This window comes from Lissotriton helveticus, chromosome 5_1 (genome assembly GCF_964261635.1).
Source record: "Lissotriton helveticus chromosome 5_1, aLisHel1.1, whole genome shotgun sequence".
In the NCBI taxonomy this organism is placed as follows: domain Eukaryota; kingdom Metazoa; phylum Chordata; class Amphibia; order Caudata; family Salamandridae; genus Lissotriton; species Lissotriton helveticus.
The window spans coordinates 1,178,517,862-1,178,545,099 of NC_136065.1; the positions used below are offsets into that span (position 1 = coordinate 1,178,517,862).

General features: G+C 50.3%; 1 protein-coding gene across 1 annotated transcript in view; it reads left to right on the forward strand.

Annotated features, from left to right (window-relative positions):
- The window catches only part of FHIP2A (FHF complex subunit HOOK interacting protein 2A), a 359,146-nt gene that overhangs the window by 286,347 nt on the left and 45,561 nt on the right, over nt 1-27,238 (forward strand). The gene's annotated exons all lie outside the window — the stretch shown is intronic.

Here is a 27,238-nt window from a genome sequence, read left to right on the forward strand (position 1 = left end):
GCATATGAGCTGCAGATTGCACTATGTGCATAGATGGCCTAGTGTTGGGCCCCGATGTATGCAGTTTGTTTTGTTGTAGAAAAGTCTTTGGAAGTCACAGTATAGGTGACTCCTCCTTTGGATGATACTGCACATGGGCATCGGCTCCATCCCCAGATTGTTTTTTTCCGCCACCGGGCTCAGATGTGTTTCCAGCGCTCCGTGTTGGAACCGATTTCCTTCAGCGCGCAATCCTCACCAACTTACAGCTAGGCCCGACTCCAGCTCATGGAAAGGACGCCATTTAAAAAGTGTCCTCAATGTGGGTCGAAGTTTCCCCACACCGACCTTCATGAAGTGTGTAACCTTTGCCTCTCCCCGGAGCACGAGGCCAAAGACTGTTCCGCTTGTGCCTCTTTCCGCTCCAAAAAGACTATCCGGGACCGAAGAGCGAGGAGAACAATGGCTCGATCTTCAGCTTCCATTCCAGACGACATCTTTGAAGAAGGCGTCAACATTCCAGAACAACACAACGTCGACAGTAACTCCGAGGCAGAAGATTCCGAAGTCGAGGACATCGCTCCAGCACATCGGGTCGTAAGTAAGACCGTTGACCCCGACCCTTCCTCGACACACACAAAGAAGGCCCCGGTCACACCCTCGCCCTCTGGCTCGGGTGCACACCGACACACTGCTTCTACTGCCCCATCATCGGGCCCGGCTAAGAAGCTAATTAAGCCTTCAGGCGACTCTGGCTCGAGTAGCCTTCGCACGGTGCTGGCACACATTTACCTGCACCGAAAAAGACAACTTCACCGGCTACGCCAACATCCAAACCATCGGCCCCGAAACAGATCACTATTCCTTCGGCACCGAAACCCAGGTCGGAACCAAGCAAACCCGCTTCGGATTAGAAAAAAAACACCGGAACCGAAAAAACCATCGGATCCAAAAAATGTACCGTAGCCGAAAAAATCCTTTGAACCGAAAAAAGCTTCAGAGACGAAAAAGACTCCTGTTTCTCCGAGTAAAGATATTGCCAAGAAACCAAAACAAACCACTTCGGTGCCGAAACCTTCCTCCGCACCAAAAGATCGGCCTCCTGCAGAGGACTTACTTTATCCAGACCCTGCTCAAAAGACTCTAGCTAAAAATCCAATCACTGGACAGCTAATTTTTGTTTAAAAAAAGCGACCACTGGACACACCAGCTCCGCATTCAAAGAAGGACATGGCTACCTCTCCCCTAAGACTGCCTTCCCCTTCCCTTTCACCTGTACCATCACCACTTCCTTCCATACCACAACATTCCCCAGCATCCTCTATCATACCAGACGATGACAACAGGGATAATAGCTCTGATGATATGGGCGGGTAACATACCTGATCCAGCTACTCCGACAGGATCACCTGACCCGTGGGATGATTATACCACCCCAAATGTCCCAAATGTCTCTCACGATGACAGATACCCCTCAATGCCTTCCCCACCAGAAGACACTATGGGTTTCAATCAATTAATTCACAGAGCCGCGCAATATCATGGGGTAGACATGCACACAGACCCTGTAGATGAAGACTTCCTAATGAATACCTTTGATGATGCACAAAGGTCCTCATCCACTTGACCAATGCTTAAAGGAGTGATTAAGCATGCTCCTGCAGTCTTCAAGGACCCAGTCAGAACTCGGGTCATTAACCCTTGTATAGAGAAAAAATATAAAGCTGCCCCCTCAGACCCAGCATATATTAAAGGTCCGGTACCACTAGACTCACTTGTAGTTTCTAATGCACGCAAGAGAGCAAACTCACAAACATCAGGGGAAGCTCCACCACCAGATAAAGAGTCTAAGCTACTTGACGTATCGGGGAAAAGAACAGCGTCTCAAGCAGCAAACATGTGGCGTATTGCCAACACACAGGCATTATTAGCCAGATACGACAGGGCACTGTTAGACCAGTCAGCCCTTTGGGTGGCCCCTCCTTTTATTTATTTATTTTTGTCCCCTTTCTGCCCCTCAATCCTTTTTAGGGCTTGGCCTACGTCACCCCTGCGTCAGCAGGGGCGGAGCTCCGAGCCGTATTGTTAAGGGGTTCTGAATCGTGCAGGAAAAATTCCTCAGTGCGCGAGATTTTTAGTACTTTAGTTTTACCATCTGCATGGTAATTGGTCCTCGCGGTGGCGTGTTTGTAGTAGGCTCAACGCAATAGGCCATATATATTTCACGTTGGGCCTTTCCTGCATTTTGTGTGCGGTTACGAGCACGGCAGTCCATAAATTTCAATTAGGAGCTGTCAGGGGCCCGTGGTAAAGGAATCCAGATGGTCGGGGCGCGGTCACCAGTCTGCAGTGAGTGGCGCGCGTTCGTGCTTGTTCTGTGTTCTCCTTCTACCAAAGACATTACTCACTTTTCCTCTTTTCATGCAGATCTTGTTTTCTTTACTGACTACAGCTGTGTTTTAAATAGACGGTGGCTTCAGTTGTGCAGCAGGTGCAGTGGCACCAGTGTGGCGTAGCAGGTGCAGTGGCACCAGTGTGGCGTAGCTATCATTGGTGCAGCATGTGCAGTGGTACCGGTGTGGTGTAAGTATATTTGGTGGAGCAGGTGGTGTTACCAGTGTGGCGTAGGCGTAGCTACCATTGGTGGAGCAGGTGCTGTGGTACCAGTTTAGTGCAGCAGGTGCAGTGGAACCAGTGTGTGGTAGCTACCATAGGTGGAGCAGTTGCAGTGGTAGTGTTGCTTAGCTATGATTGTGCAGCAGGTGCAGTGGCACCAGTGTGTGGTAGATGGCGTTGTGTAGCAGGTGTATTGTTATCAGTGTTACTTAGCTATGATTGTGCAGCAGGTGCAGTGGCACCAGTGTGGCGTAGCTATCATTGGTGCAGCATGTGCAGTGGTACCGGTGTGGTGTAAGTATATTTGATGGAGCAGGTGCAGTGTTACCAGTGTGGCGTAGGCGTAGCTACCATTGGTGGAGCAGGTGCTGTGGTACCAGTTTAGTGCAGCAGGTGCAGTGGCACCAGTGTGGCGTAGCTATCATTGGTGCAGCATGTGCAGTGGTACCGGTGAGTGGTAGCTACCATTGGTGGAGCAGGTGCAGTGGTAGTGTTGCTTAGTTATGATTGTGCAGCAGGTGCAGTGGCACCAGTGTGTGCCGTAGTTACCATTTGTGGAGCAGGTGAGGTGTTATCAGTGTTACTTAGCTATTATTGCGCAGCAGGTGTAGTACCACTAGTGTGGCGTAGCTACCATTGTGCAGCAGGTGCAGTGGCACCAGTGTGGCATAGCTACAATTGTGCAGCAGGTACTGTTGCACCAGTGTGGCATAGCTACCCTTGTGCAGGAGGTGCAGTGGCACTACTGTGGCATAGCTACCATTGTGCAGCAGGTGCAGTGGCACCAGTGTGGTGTAAGTATATTTGGTGGAGCAGGTGCAGTGGTACCAGTGTGGCGTAGGCGTAGCTACCATTGGTGGAGCAGGTGCTGTGGTACCAGTTTAGTGCAGCAGGTGCAGTGGTACCAGTGTGTGGTAGCTACCATAGGTGGAGCAGTTGCAGTGGTAGTGTTGCTTAGCTATGATTGTGCAGCAGGTGCAGCGGCACCAGTGTGTGGTAGATGGCGTTGTGTAGCAGGTGCAGTGTTATCAGTGTTACTTAGCTATGATTGTGCAGCAGGTGCAGTGGCACCAGTGTGGCGTAGCTATCATTGGTGCAGCATGTGCAGTGATACTGGTGTGGTGCAAGTATATTTGGTGGAGCAGGTGCAGTGGTACCAGCGTGGCGTAGGCGTAGCTACCATTAGTGGAGCAGGTGCTGTGGCACCAGTGTGTGGTAGCTACCATAGGTGGAGCAGTTGCAGTGGTAGTGTTGCTTAGCTATGATTGTGCAGCAGGTGCAGTGGCACCAGTGTGTGGTAGATGGCGTTGTGTAGCAGGTGTAGTGTTATCAGTGTTACTTAGCTATGATTGTGCAGCAGGTGCAGTGGCACCAGTGTGGCGTAGCTATCATTGGTGCAGCATGTGCAGTGGTACCGGTGAGTGTTAGCTACCATTGGTGGAGCTGGTGCAGTGGTAGTGTTGCTTAGCTATGATTGTGCAGCAGGTGCAGTGGCACCAGTGTGTGGCGTAGTTACCATTCGTGGAGCAGGTGAGGTGTTATCAGTGTTACTTAGCTATGATTGCGCAGCAGGTGTAGTACCACCAGTGTGGCGTAGCTACCATTGTGCAGTAGGTGCAGTGGCACCAGTGTGGCATAGGTACAATTGTGCAGCAGGTGCCGTTGCACCAGTGTGGCATAGCTACCCTTGTGCAGGAGGTGCAGTGGTACCACTGTGGCATGGCTACAATTGTGCAGCAGGTGCTGATGCACCAGTGTGGCATAGCTACCATTGTGCAGCAGGTGCAGTGGCACCAGTGTGGTGTAAGTATCTTTGGTGGAGCAGGTGGAGTGGTACCAGCACTGGCACCAGTGTGGTATAGCTATCATTACTGGAGCAGGTGCAGTGGCACCAGTGTAGCGTAGCTACCATTGTGCAGCAGGTGCAGTGGGACTAGTGTGGTATAGCTATCATTAGTGCAGCAGGTGCAGTGGCACCAGTGTGGCGTAGCAGGTGCAGGGGCAACAGTGCGGTGTAGGTAACATTGTTCAGCAGGTGCAGTGGTACCAGTGTGGTGTAGGTACCATTGCTGCAGTAGGTGCAGTGGCACCAGTGTGGCGTAGGTACCCTTGCTGCAGCAGGTGCAGTGGCAGCAGTGTGGTGTAGCTATCATTGCTGCAGCAGGTGCAGTGGCACCAGTGTGCCACATTGGTGTTACACACTCACTACCACACACTCACCCCCACAGACTCACCATCACACACTCACCACTACACACACAACCACACACACACAACAACACACCACCAGCCGTCAGTGCACGCTTTCACCAGGGCCAAACACCACCAGCCATCAATGCATGCTTTCACGAACCACAAACCTCACCAGGCGTACAACACCAGCCCTCAGTGCATTCTTTTACAAGGCGCACTCACCAGAAACCGTCAGTGCACGATTTCACCAAACACACACACCATCAGCCATTTGTGCACGCTTTTACCAACCACACACCCACCAGCCGTCAGTGCACCCTTCCACCAGGCACACACACCTCCAGGCGACAGTGCAGTCTTTTACCAAGCACACACACCACCAGCCGTCAGTGCACCCTTCCAACCAGGCACACACACCTCCAGACGGCAGTGCAGTCTTTTACCAAGCACACACACCACCAGCCATCAGTGCACAATTTCTACAGGCAGTCACACACACCACCAGCCATCAGTGCATGCATCAATTGTTAACGCATCCACAATTAACTATTGTAGCAATCTCAGTATGGTACACTTTACTTTTAAACATATTCATGTAAAGCACAGCATGCCACCATTGCTACAATTCCAATCTAAACCACATAATTCCACTACACACCACATGCACACACTCCATAACACATGGCGAAAAGACATTGCCATTTACAATGCCATTAGCTCAAACTCAAATAAATCCGAGCCCGATTGCATTTCCAATGCTTGTTTTATGTCCACTGGAATTTTTAGGTGTTGACCTGGGGGTTAGGGGCTCCTTGACCCCATGGTTCCTCACAGGCCCAGAAATCCCACCTTTTCTGAGGGCAAGCTTAGTTACCCAAAATGGTGGCCAGTAACTGCCATAACGGTTACCTCAGGAAAGGGACTCATAGATTAACTAAGGGAATCTAGAACCTTCTGGCCTTCTCTGGACACTTGAGGCTAGGGGTATAAAAGGCCAACTGTAGGGTGGCCATTTTGTCATTCAGAGAGGGTCAGCTAGAGTACAGGCTGTGGCGCTAGTTGGGGGTAGGACATTCAGAGGGTGGACTGCCTTTTAAGGGTTGCCTCCTCATTGTATCACCGCCTCCTTTTCCTGCAGACCTGTCCCGGTTAGACTGCGTTTCTGTTGATCCTGGACAGGAAGTCTACTCAGGTTAAAAAGGGCTAATCCCTAAGCTGGGGTGAGTTTGAGAGACTTATCAAGGAGTGAAGGGGAGTGGAAGTCGCCCCCCCCCCCCTTCCCCTGTCCAGCACTGAAGAAGTAAATTGAACCTTACGAAACACTGGAAGGCTGGTGTTAGGACAGGGGGAACTGATTATTTCCTTCCTCCCCTGGTGCTTCGTGCCCACCTGACGCCTGCGCTTGGCCCACCAAGTCTCCCCCTACTTTCCTTCAGTGGCGCAGCTCGAAGATTCTTCCTCCGCTGTCGGTGGCCTGGAGGAGGAGAGCCGAGGGCTCATGTGGTGTGTTCCGCTCGTCAGTCAGCCCGATCTGGCGGGAAGATTGAGGGCTGCTGTGGTGGCGCGGCGCTACGCCGGTCCGGTGAGGTGATCGCCGACTCAAAGAGGGGCCGGAGATTCAGCCAGGAGAAACCTGCGATTGCGCAGGCTCAGAGAAGGGCCACTGAGCACTCTGGGAGAAGGAGGAGGTCCCCGCCTGACGACGCTACTCCCCTGCGCCTGCTCAGAGACGCCGGTTTCCGGCGAGACTACGGAGTTGGCTCGTCAGTGAGATTGGCGGAAGAGAGCGCATCGGAGCCCAAAACCCAGCGCGTCCTCCCTTCAAGACCGGCTTGATTGCCACGGCCTGGCTTGCGGGGGAGGCGCCACTTGGTGGAGAGAGTCCGGTAGTGTGACCGGAGCGATCCAAGACCCTGTCAGCTGCAGGAAAATTAAGTAAGCGAAGGGGGGCTCTTGGCTGGAGGGAGAAGGAGAGTGAAACTGGGTCTACAATGGGACACCAGTTCTGACTGCCAATCTTAAATTCGTCTACAGGATACCCCCCAAGTGAAGTACTGAGTCACTTCTAAGACCCCTTAGGACCACATTCTTTGGTGCAGTGTTTCCCTAATTGGGTGAGGTTAAATTGCCAGAAGCAGAACCCCAAAGTCAAGGCTGTGTAATAAAGTTTGGGGCTGTAACTGTCTTGACACAGAGTACTGTGGGCCCTGGAGGAGAGAGTGAGGGATTCCACGTATCTATTGAGAGTCCAGAGGAAGCTGGGTAATTTGATTCAGCGAAATAAAAACTTATCTGTCACCATTCAGATCCCTAGCTGCTTGCACTGTGAAACAAGGGTCCTGTTGCTGAGAACCTGAATCAACCGAAATATAATGTTCTTGAGACCTTAAGGGGTAATGTACAACTTTGTCCACCTGTAGAGAGATTTAACAAGATTTCAGACCTTTTCTGGGATCGTAAAATGTATGTAATGTTTCTTTAATTGGCGGAATATGTCATCTAGTTTCCTTTCATTTAAAGATGAGAGAAGGGGATTTTGTAACATCAAATGCAATGTAATGTTAAGTTTTCTGTTTATTGATGCTAAGAGACTGATGGTGGAATATTTGATGTGAATAGTGACAAAACTTTCAGATGAAATAAGTGAGAGTATACTGAATTCTTTTATAAAAGTGAACCGTATTTTCCTACAACTGGTGTAGCGTTGTTTTTGTATGGATGGACGCTGAGTTACTGTAAGGGTGTGACGCAAGCGTAACAATTTTGCCCTTAGGTTTGACTGTCCTACTCTGTGCCAGGCTAACCTATGTGATCTGGAACCCCCAGGTCCAACATAATTGGTGGCAGCCGTGGGATGAGAACTGTGCTTGCGTCCACTCTATAGTAATCTAGTGTACTTCATAGACCTATACCTGGAGTTTTCTCCTGGCGGACTCCCTAATTATATATTTTTTTTTTCTTCAAATTTACTCCTGGTGGTGGGTGGAGGTAGCTTCTAAATACCCTCTTAATTAATTCCTTCCAAGTGGCTGTCCCTGACTCTCATTGGCAAAGTGGAGTTTGCTCTGGAAGAATTGGAGACCTATACTGCGGCCCAGCTTAGAGACTTTTGCCAAAATATGGGAGTGTTCTTTAAGCGTGGTGCTAAAAAGGGGGAACTCCAGACCAGCTTGAGGGCGTGGGTGGCAGCACACCCAGAGGGGAAGGAGGAGGAAGAGGAGGAGCGGGACACGGTCATCGGGATAGATGAGTTGTACCAGCCTGAGAGAGAGAACCTACTGACAGGTCCCAGAACACTCTCAAGGGAGGGCAGCAGTGTTTCCGTGAGAAGTTTTACTGAAGCCGAACTAGCGGACAGGAGGGAGAAAAGACAGCTGAAGTGGGAGTTAGCCCGGTTGGAAAAGGAGAAGGAGGAGCAGAGGATGGCTCATGAGTTGAAACTCAGAGAGTTAGATCTCAAGGCCCTACAGGCAGGGACTCCCAGTACTCATAATGGTGGCAGCGAACCTAAGGATTTGACCAGGGAACTCAGACCTTATCTACCTAAGGACGTAGTCACCAGCTATAGCACAGGGGATGACATCGCCAAGTGGCTGGCCGCCTATGAGGTCTCCTTAAGAGACCATGGGATACTGGAGAAACACTGGGGTGGTGGCTTGTATAAATACATGCCTCCTGCAGGAAGGGATACACTATTGGCCCTGGAGCAGGGAGAGCAGACCCACTACCCCACCATGAAAGTGGCGCTAATAAGAAAGTTTGGACTGACTCCAGAAAAATACCGACAGAGGTTTAGGCACACAGAACTGGGTGGATTTCTTGGACTACGCAAAGAAGGCATTAGAGGGTTGGGTGCAAGGCAGCGAGGTGGGGGACTATGAGGGGTTGTATGACCTTATTCTCAAGGAGCACCTACTCGAGAAATGTTTTCCCGAGCTGCGTCAACACCTGGTGAACAGCAAGCTGACCAACCCCCGGAAGCTTGCTGAGGAGGCGGACATCTGGGCAAGTACCCGGGTGTCCTCAAAGGGGACTGGAAAGGATTCCCAAAGGACCGGACAGGGCGCCCCCCAGAAGAAAGAGGGGGAGATAAAAAGAGGGAGTTCTCAAAAGGCCCCCAAAACAGTTTCCAAGGAAAGGGAACAGGATTCACCCCTAAGGCTAACCCGCCCCGAAACCCTCATCCTGGCCAAAGTCAGCAGCCAAGGGTTGTCCACTGCTTTGAGTGTGGTGGCGTTGGACACTATAAGGGAGATGTCAAGTGCCCAAAGAGACCACCCCCTCCCACTGGAGGAAAAGCCCCGAGAGTAGCTAGTGTAGTGCTCGGGGAGGAGTTGCCCTTAGATAAGGGGGGTGAGTGGGCGGGTGTCACCTTAGTGTCCCTGGGAGATCGGGAGATGGTTCCTAAGATCCAGGTGCCCTCAAATACTGCAAAGTATGGGCAGTGGGTCACCATCAATGGCCAAAGAGGGGAGGCTCTGAGAGACACAGGAGCCAGTATGACTATGGTAAGGAGTCAACTGGTGTCTCCAGAGCAGGTGATTCCACATGTACTCCACCCCGCCGCGATGGCTGACGGCAGATTGGGCCACTACCCTGTGGCCGAGGTTCCATTTGAGTGGGAAGGGGTTGCAGGTTCAGTTGGAGTTGCCGTAAGCCCTGCCGTGCCAGTCGATTGTCTGTTGGGGAATGATATGGAGCACAATGCTTGGAAGGAGGTGGAATACTGGACTCATTCTGAGATGCTGGGTACACCTGACTGGGCCTGTGCTAGCACAAGGTTCGCGACTACCCGGAGGGGGAGTTCGCTTGGATTGGAGCCTGGAACAAAGGCCCAGCCAGCTGCCAAAAAGGGAAAGAACCGAGGACAGGAGAAGCCTGCCTTGGCTTCCACGCCCCATGAGACAGATAGGCCACCTGCGGTGGTGGACCAGGAGTCCGTGGAGGGGGAAGTTGTCTCCCTGGAGAACTTACCTATCCCTGCTGAGTGGCTTGTGGAAGGAGGTCCTACCAGGGAGGAGTTTTGTAAGGGTCAGAAGGAGTGCCCTACCCTTGAGGGACTGAGGCGACAGGCCGAAGCCCAGGCAGCAGGGAATGTTACTGGGAGGTACCATATGTTCGAGGCATGTGGGCTGCTGAATTCATATCTATAGCATAGATCGCCGCCTAGTGTTGGGTCCGGATGATTGCACATTGTTGTCCTGGAAGAGTCTTCGAAGTATCACGAGATAGGTGGCTCCTCCCCTGGACTACAGTGCGCATGGGCATCGACTCCATCCTCAGATTGTTTTTTTCCGCCATTGGGTTCGGATGTATATTCGACATCTCCAGTTCGGAATCGATATAGACTTTTCTTAAGGCCCGAAGGCCTTATCCTATACCGTCGGTATTGTTTGCGTTCGGTCCCAGCTCTGTTCCGGCTCAGTTCCCGAGTCGGACGTCCAGGGGAGTCGCGTGGCTCTTCGGTACTCGGGGCCCAGTCGACGCAGCAAGACTTTTGACGAAATCATGGAACGGAGTCCGTTCAAGAAATGTCCCGTGTGCGGATCCAAGTACCCACACATAGACGTCCACCCTGTGTGCAACAAGTGCCTGTCGCCGGACCACGATGAAGCCAACTGTATGGCTTGTTCCAGGTTTCGATCGAAGAAGACGATTCGACTTCGGCGCGTGGCGCGCCAGGAGGCCCGGCAGTCGGCCCCGGCACCGGTGGACATCTTCGACAGAGAAGAAGCAGCCGAGCAAGAAGTTCATCTGCAAGTTTCCCCTCCGGCGGAGGAGATCGACTACGGATACGACGCGGACGTCGAGGTGGTCGAGGCAGGAGAAGTCGTCGACGAGGTAGGAGACGACAATGAGGCCTACGGGGCCACGGAAGATAGCTCGTGTGAAGAGCTAAGCCCCGAACGAACAATTACTACGGCTCAGGTCGAGGGATCGCCAAGCGGCCTTACCCAAGACCTTCCACCCAGATCCACGGCCTCGCCTACGGGCCCGGCTACGGACACTTCTACGGAGCCGACGTTGGTCAAAACGAAACCGAAACCTTCGGTGTCGACGAAAGCGAAAGTAATTGAGACGCCATCGAAACAGAAGACGTCTGTCCCTCCGGCTGCCTCCTCGTCTTCATACACGTCGGGGCAGCCAAAGCCGAAGAAGGCTGTCGACCCGGGGAAGTCGACCAAGCGCCGAGTCAAAATCGGTCAAGGCCGTCGACCCAAAATCGGCAAAGGGCATCGAACCGAAGACTGGTGCCCCGCAGCCCGTACTCAAGGCCACCGGCACGAGACCGTCGACGCAGAAAGCCGTCGGCACGGAAGGAGGACACAGCGCGCCGAAAAAGGCTGATCCTGTACCGGATAAAAATAAGGCATCGACGCTCGAGTCTTCACTCGCTGGTGGACCGAAGACGTCTGTCGGATCGACGAAACCGTCCGCTTCCTTTACGAAGCAGGTGTCGGATTCTCTTTAAAGCATCAGGAACAAGGCTTCCGCGTCCGCACCGAAGGATGCTTCCACCGCGAAGCCAGCTGCCACAACGCCAAAGTTTTCGACGCCACTCCTGCTTACGTTGCCGCCGAAGGTAGCACCAAAGGCCTTCGCACCACGGTTGGTCACCGAAGCGCCCGTACCTGTGCCTACGGCGCCTAAGCCTTCTCAGCCGCTTGGGAGCTTGAAACCTCGACAACCCTCGGTGGAGGAGCAGTCGGAACACTATATCGACGCCGACACCGGGAAACTCACCCTCTACAAGAGGAAGATCACGGCAACCCAGCCTTTGGAGGACTACACGATTCCTTTGAAGCGCAAAAAGCCTGCTGCGGAATCCCCAGTTCTAGTGGAGCCTCTTGCTCCACGGACTCCACGAGTGGCTACACCCTCACCCACTTATTCGGGTGTGGAGGGTGGAGATGGTGATGACGAGGAGTATGGCTTTCCTGCCAACACTGATCCTGAGGATCGCCACGACTCATGGGCAGATGCTGGTGACCCAGGGGATCAGCAAACTGCCCAGGACCCTCAGGTGTACGCTGTCAAGACCTCTCCTACTGAGGATTCGGCTGCATTTAATGCTCTAATTGAGAGGGCGGCTAAAAACCACGACGTGGACCTCCACACTGAACCTATCGAAGTGGACTTCCTTTTTGATACCTTTTCCACTGCAGAAAAGACTGCCAAGACTCTCCCCATGCTGAAAGGGGTTCTCAAACATGCTGCAGACATTTTTAAGGAACCCACACGGGCCAGGGTGGTCAACCCTAGGATTGAGAAGAAATATAGGCCGGCGCCTGGCAACCCCACCCACATCAGAGGCCAGTTGCCATTGGACTCTCTGGTCGTTTCTAATGCCCGGAAGAGGGCGAATTCGCAGACCACTGGTGATGCTCCTCCCCCAGACAAGGAATCTAAAGTGCTGGAGGCATCAGGGAAGAGGGTGGCGGCTCAAGCGGCCAATATCTGGCGTATCTCTAACACTCAGGCGCTGACAGGGCACACTATGACACACTAGAGATCCTGTTACAACATCTTCCAGATCAGTATAAAGAGGCAGCTAAGATGCTTATTCAGGAAGGGAAGCTTATCTCCAACGCTTCAATTAAGTGTGCACTGGACGTGGCGGACACCGCGGCCAGAGCCATTAACACCAGTGTTATGTTGAGACGTCAGGCCTGGCTCAGAATCTCCGGTTTCAAGCCGGAGATACAAACTACCATCCTCAATCAGCCAGTAAACCCAGACAGGTTATTTGGTCCTGAGGTGGATACCACCTTGAAAAAGATAAAAAAAGGATACCGAAACTGTAAAATCCATGGGGCTCTCCAGTCCCAGCAGTTTCGGGGAAGCACTTTTCGTCGCTCAAGCAATAGAGGTGTTTCCAGAGGCCAGATGTCCCAGCAAACGCAATGCAATAAAGGTGGGGCGCAGTCCTCTTACACCAAGCAGAGTAGAGGCGGCTATCGGGGCAACCGCACCAAGGGCAGAGGTCGTGGAAACAACAACTCCCGCTCCTCCGCCACCAGTAAACAGTGACGCCCTGTCACTGCCCCCCGACCATACTACACCTGTCGGGGGGGAGACTCCAGCAGTTCCTACCCGCCTGGAAATCCATCACCACAGACAGGTGGGTCAGGAAACTTATCCAGTTCGGTTATTGTCTGGAGTTAACATCCACTCCACCCAACATGCCACCAAAACACCGTCCTATGTCCACAGAGCATTTGCACTAATTGCAACAGGAGGTACTAGTCATGATGCAAAAAGGGGCAATCGAGCTCGTGCCGGTGGAGGAAGAAGGCACGGGGGTGTACTCCCTGTACTTCTTAATCCCAAAAAAGGACGGGTCCCTCAGACCCATACTAGACCTCAGACCCCTAAATCAGTACATTCTATCAGAACACTTTCATATGCTCACACTGCAGCAGTTTCTCCTGTTGCTCAATCAGGGAGACTTCCTCGCAACCTTGGATCTCAAGGATGCCTATTTCCACATTCCACTGCATCCATCACACAGGAAATACCTCAGGTTCACTATTCAGTGTCTGCATTATCAGTTCAAGGTCCTGCCTTTCGGAGTGACCACAGCGCCCAAGGTGTTCACAAAATGTCTAGCGACAGTAGCTGCGCACCTCAGGAGGCAGAACGTTCACGTTTACCCTTATCTGGACGACTGGCTTGTCCAAGCAAAGTCGGCCCAGCAGTGCGCCGCCAACATGTCCCACACCATTCACCTCCTTCACGATCTGGGATTCTCACTGAATTATCCCAAGTCGCACCTTCAGCCGGCCCATGTGCGGCAATATCTGGGTGCGACGATCGATACTCTGGCAGCCACAGCTCAGCCGAATTCTGTGCGGATCGACAGCATTCAGTCACTGATCCAAAAGTTCAGACCGCAACACTCACTTCCTGCAAGAGTGTTCATGCAGTTGATAGGCATGATGGCCTCCTGCATCTTCATAGTCCCGCACGCGAGGCTACATATGCGTCCGCTCCAAGAATGCTTGGCTCATCAGTGGACTCAGGCTCAAGGACAGTTGAACGACCTAGTGTTGGTGACAGTCGGGCATACAGCTCTCTGCATTGGTGGAATCCACACAACCTTTGCAAGGGCCGACCGTTCCAGGAGCCTGTGCCACAGATTATCCTGACGACAGACGCATCTCTCCAGCGATGGGAAGCTCATGTACTCCACTACACGGTGCAGGGACTATGAACAACGCAGCAGAAGATGATGCACATCAACTACCTAGAACTGATGGCAATCTTCATGGCATTGAAGGCATTCAAAGTACATCTGTGCAACAAAGTCGTGTTGATCCGGACGGACAACATGACGGCCATGTACTACATTCAAAAGCAGGGAGGTACACACTCTCCGCAGTTGTCTCATCTGGCTCAGAGCATGTGGAAGTGGGCCATTCAGAGGAACATCTTCCTCATGGCGGAACACCTCCCGGGCAAGGACAATCAGATGGCGGATCTGCTCAGCAGGTACAGCCACCAGATGCACGAGTGGGAGATACATCCATCAGTACTCCGCCCGTACTTCCAGCAGTGGGGTCATCCAGAGATAGACCTGTTTGCCACAAGGGAAAACGCAAAATGCCAAAGCTTTGCCGCCAGGTTCCCTCACCCACAGTCGCAGGGCAATGAGATATGGATGAACTGGTCAGGCAGATTTGCGTACGCTTTTCCCCCAGCTCCTCTCATACCGCTGGTGGCACGAAAGCTAAAGCAACACTCGATGACACTCATCCTGGTTGCACCAACGTGGGCACGCCAACCATGGTACACCACGTTTCTAGAACTCTCTGTGGTACCTCATCAAAGGCTGCACCTCACACCCAGGCTTTTGACGCAGAGCCGTGGCGACATTCAGCATCCAGACCTGCAACAGCTCAACCTGGCGATCTGGCTCCTGAAGTCTTAGAGTTTGGCTACCTTAACTTGCCTCCTGAATGCATGGATATCATACGGGGGGCTAGAAAGCCCACCACCAGGGCCTGCTATGCAGCGAAATGGAAGCGGTTTGTCATTTACTGTACTGAACACAACATCAACCCGCTAGATGCATCCATTCCCAACATCATCTGTTATTTGTTACATCTTTACAAATGCAATCTAGCATATGCTTCCATTCGGATACACTTATCCGCCATAGCGGCTTCTCTCCAAAACAGGCAGCATCTCTCCGTTTTCAGAGGGCCTGCCATTAAAGCCTTCCTAGAAGGACTGAAACGTGTCATCCCTCCCAGGACCCCTCCAGCTCCTGTATGGAACCTCAATGTGGGCCTCACCAGGTTGATGGGCCCACCTTTTGAGCCTCTACATTCCTGTGAGATTCAGTTCTTAACATGGAAAGTGGCATTTCTCATTGCCATTACGTCTCTGCGACGTGTTAGTGAGCTACAGGCGCTCACTGTACAAGAGCCATTCATACAAATTCACTCCAACAGGGTGGTGCTGCGCACTAACCCTAAATTTCTTCCTAAAGTGGTTTCGCAGTTCCATGTCAATCAGACCATTGAGCTGTCCGCGTTCTTTCAAAACCCAGAGACTGTGGCAGAAAGAATGCTCCACACTCTTGATGTCAAACGAGCTTTGATGTACTACATCGATGGGACAAAGGATTTTAGGAAGACACAACAACTCTTTGTTGCCTTTTCAGCCCTGCACAAAGGCAACCCCATTTCCAAAGCAGGTATAGCCAGGTGGATCGTTAAGTGTATTCAGATTTGCTATCACAAGGCTAAGCGCACTTTAACGGTCCCCCCTAGAGCCCACTCCACCCGCAAGTTGGGGGCCTCCATGGCTTTCCTTGGTAACATCCCTTTGGAAGACATTTGTAGAGCAGCCACATGGTCTACCCCACACACATTTACTAAAGACTACTGTGTAGATGTGCACTCCAAGCAGCTGTAGGGCAGGCTGTTCTAAAGACACTTTTTCAGACATCTGCAGCTGGCACAGGCGGCCGCCGTTAATGGAGGGACTGCTATTTATTCTATGCTATAGATATGAATTCAGCAGCCCACATGCCTCGAACAGAATATGCTACTTACCAGTATGCATCTGTTCTTGGCATGTAGGGCTGCTGACATTCATATCGCCCGCCCTCCTCCCCGGCGCCTGTAGCGGCTGCAGAATTTACACTTATTCTTAGCATGGTCATCGCTCACACTGTTACACTCCATCTTCGCCACAATGGCTAAAAACAATCTGGGGATGGAGTCGCACTGTAGTCCAGGGGAGGAGCCACCTATCTCGTGATACTTTGAAGACTCTTCCAGGACAACAATGTGCAATCATCCAGACCCAACACTAGGCGGCGATCTATGCTATAGATATGAATGTCAGCAGCCCTACATGCCAAGAACAGATGCATACTGGTAAGTAGCATATTCATTACTGGGAGGATGGACTCCTCTACAGTGAACATAAGGCACCCGTGCACAGTTCATCACGGGCCTTGGTTGTCCCTCAACGTTACCGGGCCTTTCTTTTAGAACTGGCTCATGAAATTCCCTTGGCAGGACACTTAGGACAGGACAAGACCTTTGCCCGGCTTGTCCCCCACTTTTACTGGCCTCAGATGAAAGTGGCATCCGACACATACTGTCGGACATGTGTATCCTGCCAAGCCAGTGGGAAAACAGGGGTGAAGCTGAAAGCTCCCCTGGAACCACTTCCTGTCGTTAGCACCCCCTTTGAAAGGGTGGGCATCGACATTGTGGGGCCATTGGATCCGCCAACTACAGCTGGTCACAGGTTTATCCTGGTTCTGGTGGATCACGCCACACGGTACCCAGAGGCAATACCTCTGAGGACCATTACTGCACCTGCAATGGCTAGGGCCCTGATGGGGATCTTTACCCAAGTGAGTTTCCCCAAGGAGGTTGTGTCCGACAGGGGGACCAACTTCATGTCAGCATATATGCGGGCTATGTGGAAGGACTGTGGCGTTACCTACCGGTTTACCACTCCTTATCACCCACAGACCAATGGTCTAGTGGAAAGTTTCAACAAGACCTTGAAAGGCATGATAAGGACTCTGCCTGAGAGCCTGCGGAGGAAATGGGACGTCCTCCTACCCTGTTTGTTGTTTTCCTACAGGGAAGTGCCACAGAAGGGAGTGGGCTTCAGCCCCTTCGAGCTTCTGTATGGGCACCCTGTACGTGGACCTCTCAGCCTGGTGAAAGACGGATGAGAAAAGTCTCCCAGGAAGCTTCCCCAGGATGTGGTGAGCTACATGCTGGCCTTCAGGAGCCAAATGGCTAAGTTGTGGAAGCAAGCTTCAGACAACTTGGAAGCCAGCCAAACAGTGATGAAAGAGTGGTATGACCACAACGCTCACCTTGTGGAATTGGAGCCTGGCCAGAAAGTGTGGGTGATGGAACCTGGAGAGCTTAGTGCCCTCCAGGATCGCTGGACAGGCCCCTTTGAGGTGATGGAGAAGAAGGGTAAGGCCACCTACCTGGTGGATCTTAAGAACCCTCGACAGCCCCTACGGGTACTGCATGACAATCGCCTCAAACCCCACCATGAGAGGCCCGAGGTCATCTTGATGATGGTGACTCATGGAGCAGAGGAAGCGGAAAGCGAGCCTCTCCCTGATCTCTTTTCGTCTCAGGAAAAGGATGGGTCGGTGGAGGGAGTGATTCTCTCCCCATCCCTAACTCCTGAGCAGTGAGAGGACTGCCACCAGGTCTTGGAGCAGTACTCCTCGTTGTTCTCCCTTGTCCCGGGAAGGACCCACCTGTGTACCCATGATGTGGACACAGGAGACAGCCCACCAGTGAAGTCAAAGACCTACCGCTGTCAGACAAGGTGAAGGCCAGCATCCACAGTGAAGTTACAAAGATGCTGGAGCTAGGAGTCATTGAACCTTCCTGTAGCCCCTGGTCCAGTCCGGTGGTTCTGGTACCAAAAGCTGCCCCACCGGGCACCACTCCACAGCTGAGGTTCTGTGTGGATTACCGGGGACTAAACTCAGTGACCAAGACTGATGCACATCCGATCCCTAGGGCGGATGAACTTATTGACCGGCTGGGAGCTGCCCAATACCTGAGTATCTTTGACCTTACTTCAGGGTACTGGCAGATCTCCCTTACAGATGGAGCAAAGGAAAGGTCAGCCTTCTCCATGCCTGAGGGCCACTACCAGTTCTGTGTGATGCCCTTTGGGCTCAAGAACGCCCCTGCCACTTTTCAGCGGCTGGTAAACCAGGTCCTCTCTGGAATGGAGGCTTTCTCCGCTGCTTATTTGGATGACATTGCCGTCTTCAGCAGCAGCTGGGAGGACCATTTGTGTCACTTACAAGCTGTTCTCCAAACCCTGAAACAAGCTGGCTTGACGATCAAGGCCAGTAAATGTCAGATCGGGCAGGGGTCGGTTGTGTACCTAGGCCGCTTGGTGGGCAGGGAAGCGGTGCAGCCCCTCCAGGCGAAGATTGAGGCAATCATGGCCTGGGAGCCCCCCAAGACTCAAACTGAGGTCCGAGCCTTCCTGGGCCTCACAGGTTACTACCGTTGCTTTGTGAAGGGGTATGGCACTATTGTGGCACCCCTGACTCAGCTCACATCCAAGAAGAAACCTCGACGGATAGTCTGGACGGAGGCTTGTCAGCAAGCCTTTGAGAAGCTGAAACAAGCAATGTGTGCAGCACCGGTCCTAAGGGCCCCGGATTTCTCTAAGGAGTTCATTGTCCAGACAAACGCATCAGAGCATGGCATTGGGGCAGTGTTACCGCAACTCAATGAAGAGGGTCTGGATCAACCTGTTGTCTTTCTGTCTAGAAGACTGCTTCCCCGGGAACAAAAGTGGAGTGCAATTGAGCGGGAAGCTTTTGCAGAGGTATGGGCTCTGAAGAAGTTGCGGCCATACCTGTTTGGCTCGCACTTCCTGGTTCAGACCGACCATCGACCCCTTCGTTGGGTGATGCAAATGAAGGGGGAGAATCCCAAGCTGTTGAGATGGTCCATCTCCCTACAGGTAATGGACTTCAGGGTGGAACATCGGCCTGGAGTGGACCACGCCAATGCAGACGGTCTCTCTAGGTATTTCCGCCTTAGTGATGAAGACTCCCAAGGGGTTGGATAGCTCTCCCCACTTTCAGCTGGGGGGGACCCGTGTTAGACCTGTCAGCCCTTTGGGTGTTCCCTCCTTTTATTTATTTATTTTTGTCCCCTTTCTGTCCCTCAATCCTTTCATTTTTTTTATGTCCACTGGAATTTTTAGGTGTTGACCTGGGGGTTAGGTGCTCCTTGACCCCATGGTTCCTCACAGGCCCAGAAATCCCACCTTTTCTGAGGGCAAGCTTAGTTACCCAAAATGGTGGCCAGTAACTGCCATAACGGTTACCTCAGGAAAGGGACTCATAGATTAACAAAGGGAATCTAGAACCTTCTGGCCTGCTCTGGACACTTGAGGCTAGGGGTATAAAAGGCCAACTGTAGGGTGGCCATTTTGTCATTCAGAGAGGGTCAGCTAGAGTACAGGCTGTGGCGCTAGTTGGGGGTAGGACATTCAGAGGGTGGACTGCCTTTTAAGGGTTGCCTCCTCATTGTATCACCGCCTCCTTTTCCTGCAGACCTGTCCCGGTTAGACTGCGTTTCTGTTGATCCTGGACAGGAAGTCTACTCAGGTTAAAAAGGGCTAATCCCTAAGCTGGGGTGAGTTTGAAAGACTTATCAAGGAGTGAAGGGGAGTGGAAGTCGCCCCCCCCCCCCCTTCCCCTGTCCAGCACTGAAGAAGTAAATTGAACCTTACGAAACACTGGAAGGCTGGTGTTAGGACAGGGGGAACTGATTATTTCCTTCCTCCCCTGGTGCTTCGTGCCCACCTGACGCCTGCGCTTGGCCCACCAAGTCTCCCCCTACTTTCCTTCAGTGGCGCAGCTCGAAGATTCTTCCTCCGCTGTCGGTGGCCTGGAGGAGGAGAGCCGAGGGCTCCTGAGGTGTGTTCCGCTCGTCAGTCAGCCAGATCTGGCGGGAAGATTGAGGGCGGCTGAGGGCTGCTGTGGTGGCGCGGCGCGGCGCTACGCCGGTCCGGTGAGGTGATCGCCGACTCAAAGAGGGGCCGGAGATTCAGCCAGGAGAAACCTGCGATTGCGCAGGCTCAGAGAAGGGCCACTGAGCACTCTGGGAGAAGGAGGAGGTCCCCGCCTGACGACGCTACTCCCCTGCGCCTGCTCAGAGACGCCGGTTTCCGGCGAGAAGACTGAGTTGGCTCGTCAGTGAGATCGGCGGAAGAGAGAGCATCGGAGCCCAAAACCCAGCGTGTCCTCCCTTCAAGACCGGCTTGATTGCCACGGTCTGGCTTGCCAGGGAGGCGCCACTTGGTGGAGAGAGTCCGGTAGTGTGACCGGAGCGATCCAAGACCCTGTCAGCTGCAGTAAAATTAAGTAAGCGAAGGGGGGCTCTTGGCTGGAGGGAGGAGGAGAGTGAAACTGGGTCTACAACGGGACACCAGTTCTGACTGCCAATCTTAAATGCGTCTACAGGATACCCCCCAAGTGAAGTACTGAGTCACTTCTAAGACCCCTTAGGACCACATTCTTTGGTGCAGTGCTCCCCTAATTGGATGAGGTTAAATTGCCAGAAGCAGAACCCCAAAGTTAAGGCTGTGTAATAAAGTTTGGGGCTGTAACTGTCTTGACACAGAGTACTGTGGGCCCTGGAGGAGAGAGTGAGGGATTCCACGTATCTATTGAGAGTCCAGAGCAAGCTGGGTAATTTGATTCAGCGAAATAAAAACGTATCTGTCACCATTCAGATCCCTAGCTGCTTGCACTGTGAAACAAGGGTCCTGTTGCTGGAACTGTGCTGAGAACCTGAATCAACCGAAATATAATGTTCTTGAGACCTTAAGGGGTAATGTAAAACTTTGTCCACCTGTAAAGAGATTTAACAAGATTTCAGACCTTTTCTGGGATCGTAAAATGTATGTAATGTTTCCGTAATCTGCGGAATATGTCATCTAGTTTCCTTTCATTTAAAGATGAGAGAAGGGGATTTTGTAACATCAAATGCAATGTAATGTTAAGTTTTCTGTTTAAAGAGACTGATGGTGGAATATTTGATGTGAATAGTGACAAAACTTTCAGATGAAATAAGTGAGAGTATACTGAATTCTTTTATAAAAGTGAACCGTATTTTCCTACAACTGGTGTAGCGTTGTTTTTGTATGGATGGACGCTGAGTTACTGTAAGGGTGTGACGCAAGCTTAACAATTTTGCCCTTAGGTTTGAATGTCCTACTCTGTGCCAGGCTACCCTATGTGATCTGGAACCCCCAGGTCCAACAGGCCCATTATGACGAATTAGAATCATTAATGAGGCACCTCCCTGATAAATACAAGGATAGAGCAAATGAGCTCACCCAAGAGGGGAAAAAACATTACAAACACCTCTATTCGGTGTGCACTTGCAGCAGATACTGCCTCTAGGGCAGTTAACACCAGCATTTTATTAAGTAGACATGCCTGGCTACGCATATCAGGATTCAAGCCTGAAGTACAAAGTGCCATTCTTAATCAACCCTTTGATGAGCAACACCTATTCGGACCTAACGTAGATGTATCACTTGAAAAAATGAAAAAGGATACAGATACCACCAAATCTATGGGAGCCCTGCTATCGCAGGCTCCCAGACGTTCATTTCGACGCTCATCCTATCGAGGTGCCACCAGGGGATACTCTTCTACCTCATATAAAACCCCTACACAGTCCACTTACAGCAAGGGCTACCAAAGGGGTGGTTACAGGGGTAACAATAACAAAGGCAGAGGTAAAAATAACAACTCCTGCTCTGCCTCTGCCCCTGCCCAATGACTCCCTTCCCCTTTCCCCGTCCCATTCCACTCCTGTCGGGGGAAGACTTCAACAATACCTGCCAGCCGGGGGAAATCATCACATCAGACAGGTGGGTGCTCAAAATAATTCAATCAAGATTACTGTCTACAACTAACAGCCTCCCCCCCAAACATGCCACCCAAGCAGCGTCCAATGTCACAAGAACATTTAACACTGCTCAGACAGGAGGTAATATCCCTCCTGCAAAAAAAATGTGATGGTGATAGTTCCGGAGCATCAGAAAAACAAAGGAGTATACTCCCTATATTTCCTAATAAGGATGGATCTCTAAGACCCATCCTAGACCTCCTACCTCTAAATATTTACATGCAGTCGGATCATTTTCACATGGTCACACTCCAACAAGTCATTCCACTTCTGGTAGTAAACGACTTCCTTGTCACCCTAGATCTCAAGGACCCCTACTTCCATATTCCCATCCACACGGCGCACAGAAAATATCTCAGATTTGTGTTAGACGGGCAGCACTACCAGTCCAAAGTGCTCCCATTTGGAGTCACAACAGCGCCAAGGGTGTTTACAAAATGCCTAGCAGTAGTAGCAGCACACTTAAGAAGACAACACATTCATGTCTTCCCATATCTAGACGACTGCTCATAAAAGCCAGCTCATACAGCCAGTGTGTACAACACACTCACGCTACTATTTAACTTCATGATTTGGGATGCACAGTAAATCACACCAAATCGCATCTGCAACCCTCGCACATACAACAGTATCTCGGTGCTACAATAAGCACCCAACTAACACTAGCTTATCCCTCTCCATCCAGGATAACAAGTCTACAAACTCTCCTAACAAAATTCAATCGCAACACTCACTACCAGCTCGAGTGTTTATGCAGCTCATAGGAATGATGGCGTCTTGCATATTTGTAGTACCTCACACAAGACTGCAAATGCGTCCACTTCAAGAGTGCCTAGCACACCAATGGAACCAGGCTCAAGGTCAACTAACAAACCTAGTGTTGGTAGACGGTCGGACTCATCGTTCTCTGCAATGGTGGAACACCAAAAACCGTTCCAAAGGGTGCCTGTTTCTAGAGCCAGTTCCTCAAATAGTCATGACAGCGGACGCATCGCTCTCCCGCTGGGGAGCTCACCTACTGCACCACACCATGCAAGGCAGGTGGACACCGCAACAAAAGTTACTCCACATCAACCACTTAGAGTTGCTAGCTGTGTTTCTAGCCCTAAAAGCTTTTCAAACTCAGGTCTCAGGCAAAGCTATCTTAGTCCGCACAGACAATATGACAGCTATGTACTACATAAACAAACAAGGGGAACACACTCTCTGCAGCTCTCTGTTAGCACAGCAGATATGGAGATGGGCTATACCACTAAAGATCTTCCTCTTCGCCCAACACGTTCCATGAGTACAAAACACTATGGCAGATCTGCTAAGTCGACAAACACAGCAGATCCACGAGTGGGAGCTTCATCCACAAGTTCTTCATCTGTTCTTTCAAATGTGGGGACAACCTCACATAGACCTCTTCGCCACCCACGAAAACGCAAAATGCCCAAACTTTGCAGCCAGATACCTACACCCATTGTCCAAAGGCAATGCGATATGGATGAACTGATCAAAACTATTTGCGTACGCTTTTCCTCCTCTCCCACTACTTCCGTTAGTGGTACGCAAACTACAGCAACATTCCCTGACGCTCATTCTAGTCGCTCCAACTTGGGTCAGATAACCGTGGTGCACTACGCTGTTGCAGATGTCTGTAGTACCACACCAAAAACTAAACCTATCTCCACGCCTATTAACACAGAACCATAGAGAGATCAGACACCCGGACCCAGCTCAGCTCAACCTAGCGACCTGGCTCCTGAGGTCATAGAGTTGGGTTACCTTAACCTTCCTCCAGAATGTATGAACGTTATCAAAGAAGCTAGACGTCCCACCACTAGAGCATGTTATGCTGCTAAGTGGAAATGGTTTGTCATATACTGCCAATACAACCAAATAAATTTGTTAGACGTGTCTATTCAACACATCATAGGATACCTATTACACCTTCAAAAGTGTAACTTAGCCTACACATCTATCAGGCTACACCTCGCTGCCATTGCAGCATACTCACAAAATAGGCAACATCTATCTCTTTTTAGAGTACCAGCTATAAAAGCTTTTATGGAAGGACTCAAAAGGATAATTCCTCCCAGAACGCCACCCGCACCAGTGTGAAACTTACATTGTTCTCACAAGATTAATGGGACCCCCCTTTGAACCATTACATAAATGTGAATTGCAATTCCTAACCTGGAAAGTAGCTTTCCTAGTAGCTATTACTTCTCTCAGAAGGGATAGTGAACTACAAGCATTTACAATTCAAGAACCCTTTCTGCAAATGCATCATAACAAAGTGGTTCTTCGTACCAATCCTAAATTCCTTCCTAAAGTCATTTCGCCATTCCATCTAAATAAATCAGTTGAGCTGCCCTTATTCTTCTCGCAGCCTCAAACAGTCGCAGAAAGAGCTCTACACACCGTAGATGTGAAAAGAGCATTACTGTACTATATCGAAAGGACACAATCTTTTCGTAAAACAAAACAACTTCTTGTGTCTTTTTCACCGCCACATAAAGGCAGGCAACCCCATATCAAAATCAAGAAAAGCTAGATGGATTGTTAAATGCATACAAATATGCTACCACAAAGCCAAACGTACATTAACAATTCCTCCAAAAGCTCATTCTACGAGGAAGATAGGGGCTTCAACAGCATTCTTAGGGAACATTCCCCTAGAAGATATATGCAAGTCAGCTACATGGCTTACACCGCACACATTCACAAAGGATTACTGTGTAGATGTGCAAACTAAACAACAAGCCACTGTGGGCCAGGCTGTACTAAAAACACTGTTTCAAACAACTGCAATAGATACTGGTGGTCGCGGCTAGATGTGGGTACTGCTATACAATCTATGCACAGTGTGTAATCTGCAGCTCATATGCCTCGAACGGAAAATGCTACTTACCAGTATGTATCTGTTCCAGTATTATCTTAATTAGATGCAAATCACATTGACATCACTACCTCTTGTACAGCTCCATCACTTCCCCAATGGCGAAAAACAATCTGGGGATGGAGCCGATACCCATGCGCAGTATAATCCAAAGGAGGAGTCACCTATCCCTTGACTTCCAAAAACTTTTCTACAACAAAACAAACTGCAAACATCCGCGCCACAAAACTAGGTGGCCATCTATGCACAGTGTGTAACTCTGCAGCTCTACATGCCAAGAACAGATGCATACTGGTAAGTAGCACTTTCCTTTCTTATCTTTTTCACAATTCAAAGGCTTGTTCCTGTTTACACTGCATAGTCACAAGAACAGCTTCATTCGTCTTCAGTAGCTACTGCTCGGGGCATTGTATCTATCTGAAATGACTGGGGTTCTCCCTTAGACAAGTTAAGAGTGTTGGTGGCCGCTCTTTCCTTTGGAGCACAATTGATATTTGAGAATATTTGGGAATACTCTAGGCTTGCGCTGGTACGAACCTTGGCATAGCATACAATATATCTTTAAAAATGTCATGTTATTGTGTTGTGAGCTCCAAAGTATCTATCCGGTTCCATCAGTGTTTTCAATATTTAACAATGATCAATGCTAGATCAGCCCTGAAGGTAAATGCAGAGCCTAGAATATTAAGGTTGCATGTGCAAGACGGCCGCTGTATCTAAATGTAAAGACATGACGGTGTATGCGAAGAGGAGTGACTGAAGACAGTCATACCTCTTAGGCTATGATTGCCAGTGCAGTGTTTGTACTGCGTTCATGGGTGAATCCCCTCCTCCCAAGATGTTTCTCCTGAGACGCCCACTGCAACCATCAACCTCTTCCCAAACCAGAGTTTTTGAGCATCGCACTTTCGGTGCCTGCCTGTCCCCAGCCTCACCATTGTGGGCATTGTCCTTGTGATCCAGGCAGTGGCAAAAGCGATGTGGGCAGGTGATTTCCTCCATGACACAGTTAGCGGCACCAGCAGTGCAGCCCCAGTGAGCTCCACATTAGCTGCACCCATAACCCCAGTGGCAGCCATCTCCATGCCAGAGTCTACAGAGCCAGTGGTTCAGGCCTGGTGAGTACAAAGCATCTTCAGTTATTACCCTAGGGCGGTCTTTGCTACAACTGGAGTAGATCTGTCTCTAAATGATGAGATGCTGAGCAGAAATTGTTGCTTGCTGTGAAGAAAAGATCTTAATTTAAAACTTTGTTTCTGATGAATACTTCTAACCAAAGATTGCTCATCTTTTTAATGTTCCACAGGCATCAGACTTGATCTTGAAAATGTTTAGCAGTCCCCCTGCGCACTGGTTAGTGGTGTTGTGCTGCTCCGCAACAACGTTGTTCTGCCCTGGAAGAGACATTCAGAGCTGCGTATAAGAGCCTCCCATGCACACTGCCTCAGTTCCTTTCTTTCTGTGCACCAGACGCTTATCCAGAGGGGACCCTTCCTCTCTTCATGAGGCAAAAATATTGAAATTCATTCAAAATAACAAATGTACCAGGGAAATATGACTCATAAAACCACAGGGTTCAAATCCTGTGGAGACTGTTGGTAGCAGATGTCAGTGACAGAACCCTGTCAGATTTGTCTTTAATGCTTGTGCTCAGAACACAACTTCAAAATTTGTAGAGCAAGCGCCTTGATGAAGCCAAAGGCCATTCGGGACAGTGAGGCAAAGCTGTACTTTTGGCAAGTACGGTAAGAGACTGCCCTGTGAACGATCGATGGGAAGGTCCCTTTCCCACTCCCGAAGTCATTCCCATGGCAGTTCTTTGTCATGGTTGAAGTCCTCCGCTAAGTTGAAAAAGAAGCATAAGAAATCCAAGCAGGACTCTACCTCTTCATACCACTCCCTAACTCCTGAGAAGATGGAAGGACATAAACGTGATTCTCAGTCATGCTCATGAACTCAATCTCTTTCAGAGATGATTCAGACTCCCGTTCCGGCACAATCAGAATTTCTGGGTCCTTCAGTTAGACCACGCAGAAAATCCTGGAGTTACACAAAGCTATGATGCATTTCTAAAATAAGCTACCAGGGCACTCTGTCTTTTTATTTATTAAATGTTTGCAACATGCATCTCCTCCAACTTTCCTACTCATTTGGTTATTCTCCAGTAGTACTGGAATTTAGTTATCATATTCCTCATGTGCATGCTCTTTGAACCCCCATGCAACTGGTAATTATAGCTTCTTACCTTCAATACGTTTTTCCTCATCGCCGGAACATTGGTGCGACATGAGTGATCTGCAAGTACTCTTTGACAATCTGCCACACGTGACTGTTTTTTCCAGGCAAGTTAGTTTTGAAGTAAGTAAGTCAGTCAGCCAAAACATATGTTTATTTAGACCATTGTTCTTCTAAACAACACACTGTAAATCACATATATAACATAAAAACAGTGGTTTAGATCGCAATAGTGGTTAAAATCTTAAACCGTAATAAAACAACTTTTAAAACCTTAATTCATCTAGCATAAACCAATCTATGCATGTACATTGAACACAGACGATAAAAGGTCAACCCCCAGTTAGTTTCTAATTAAAAACTTCAG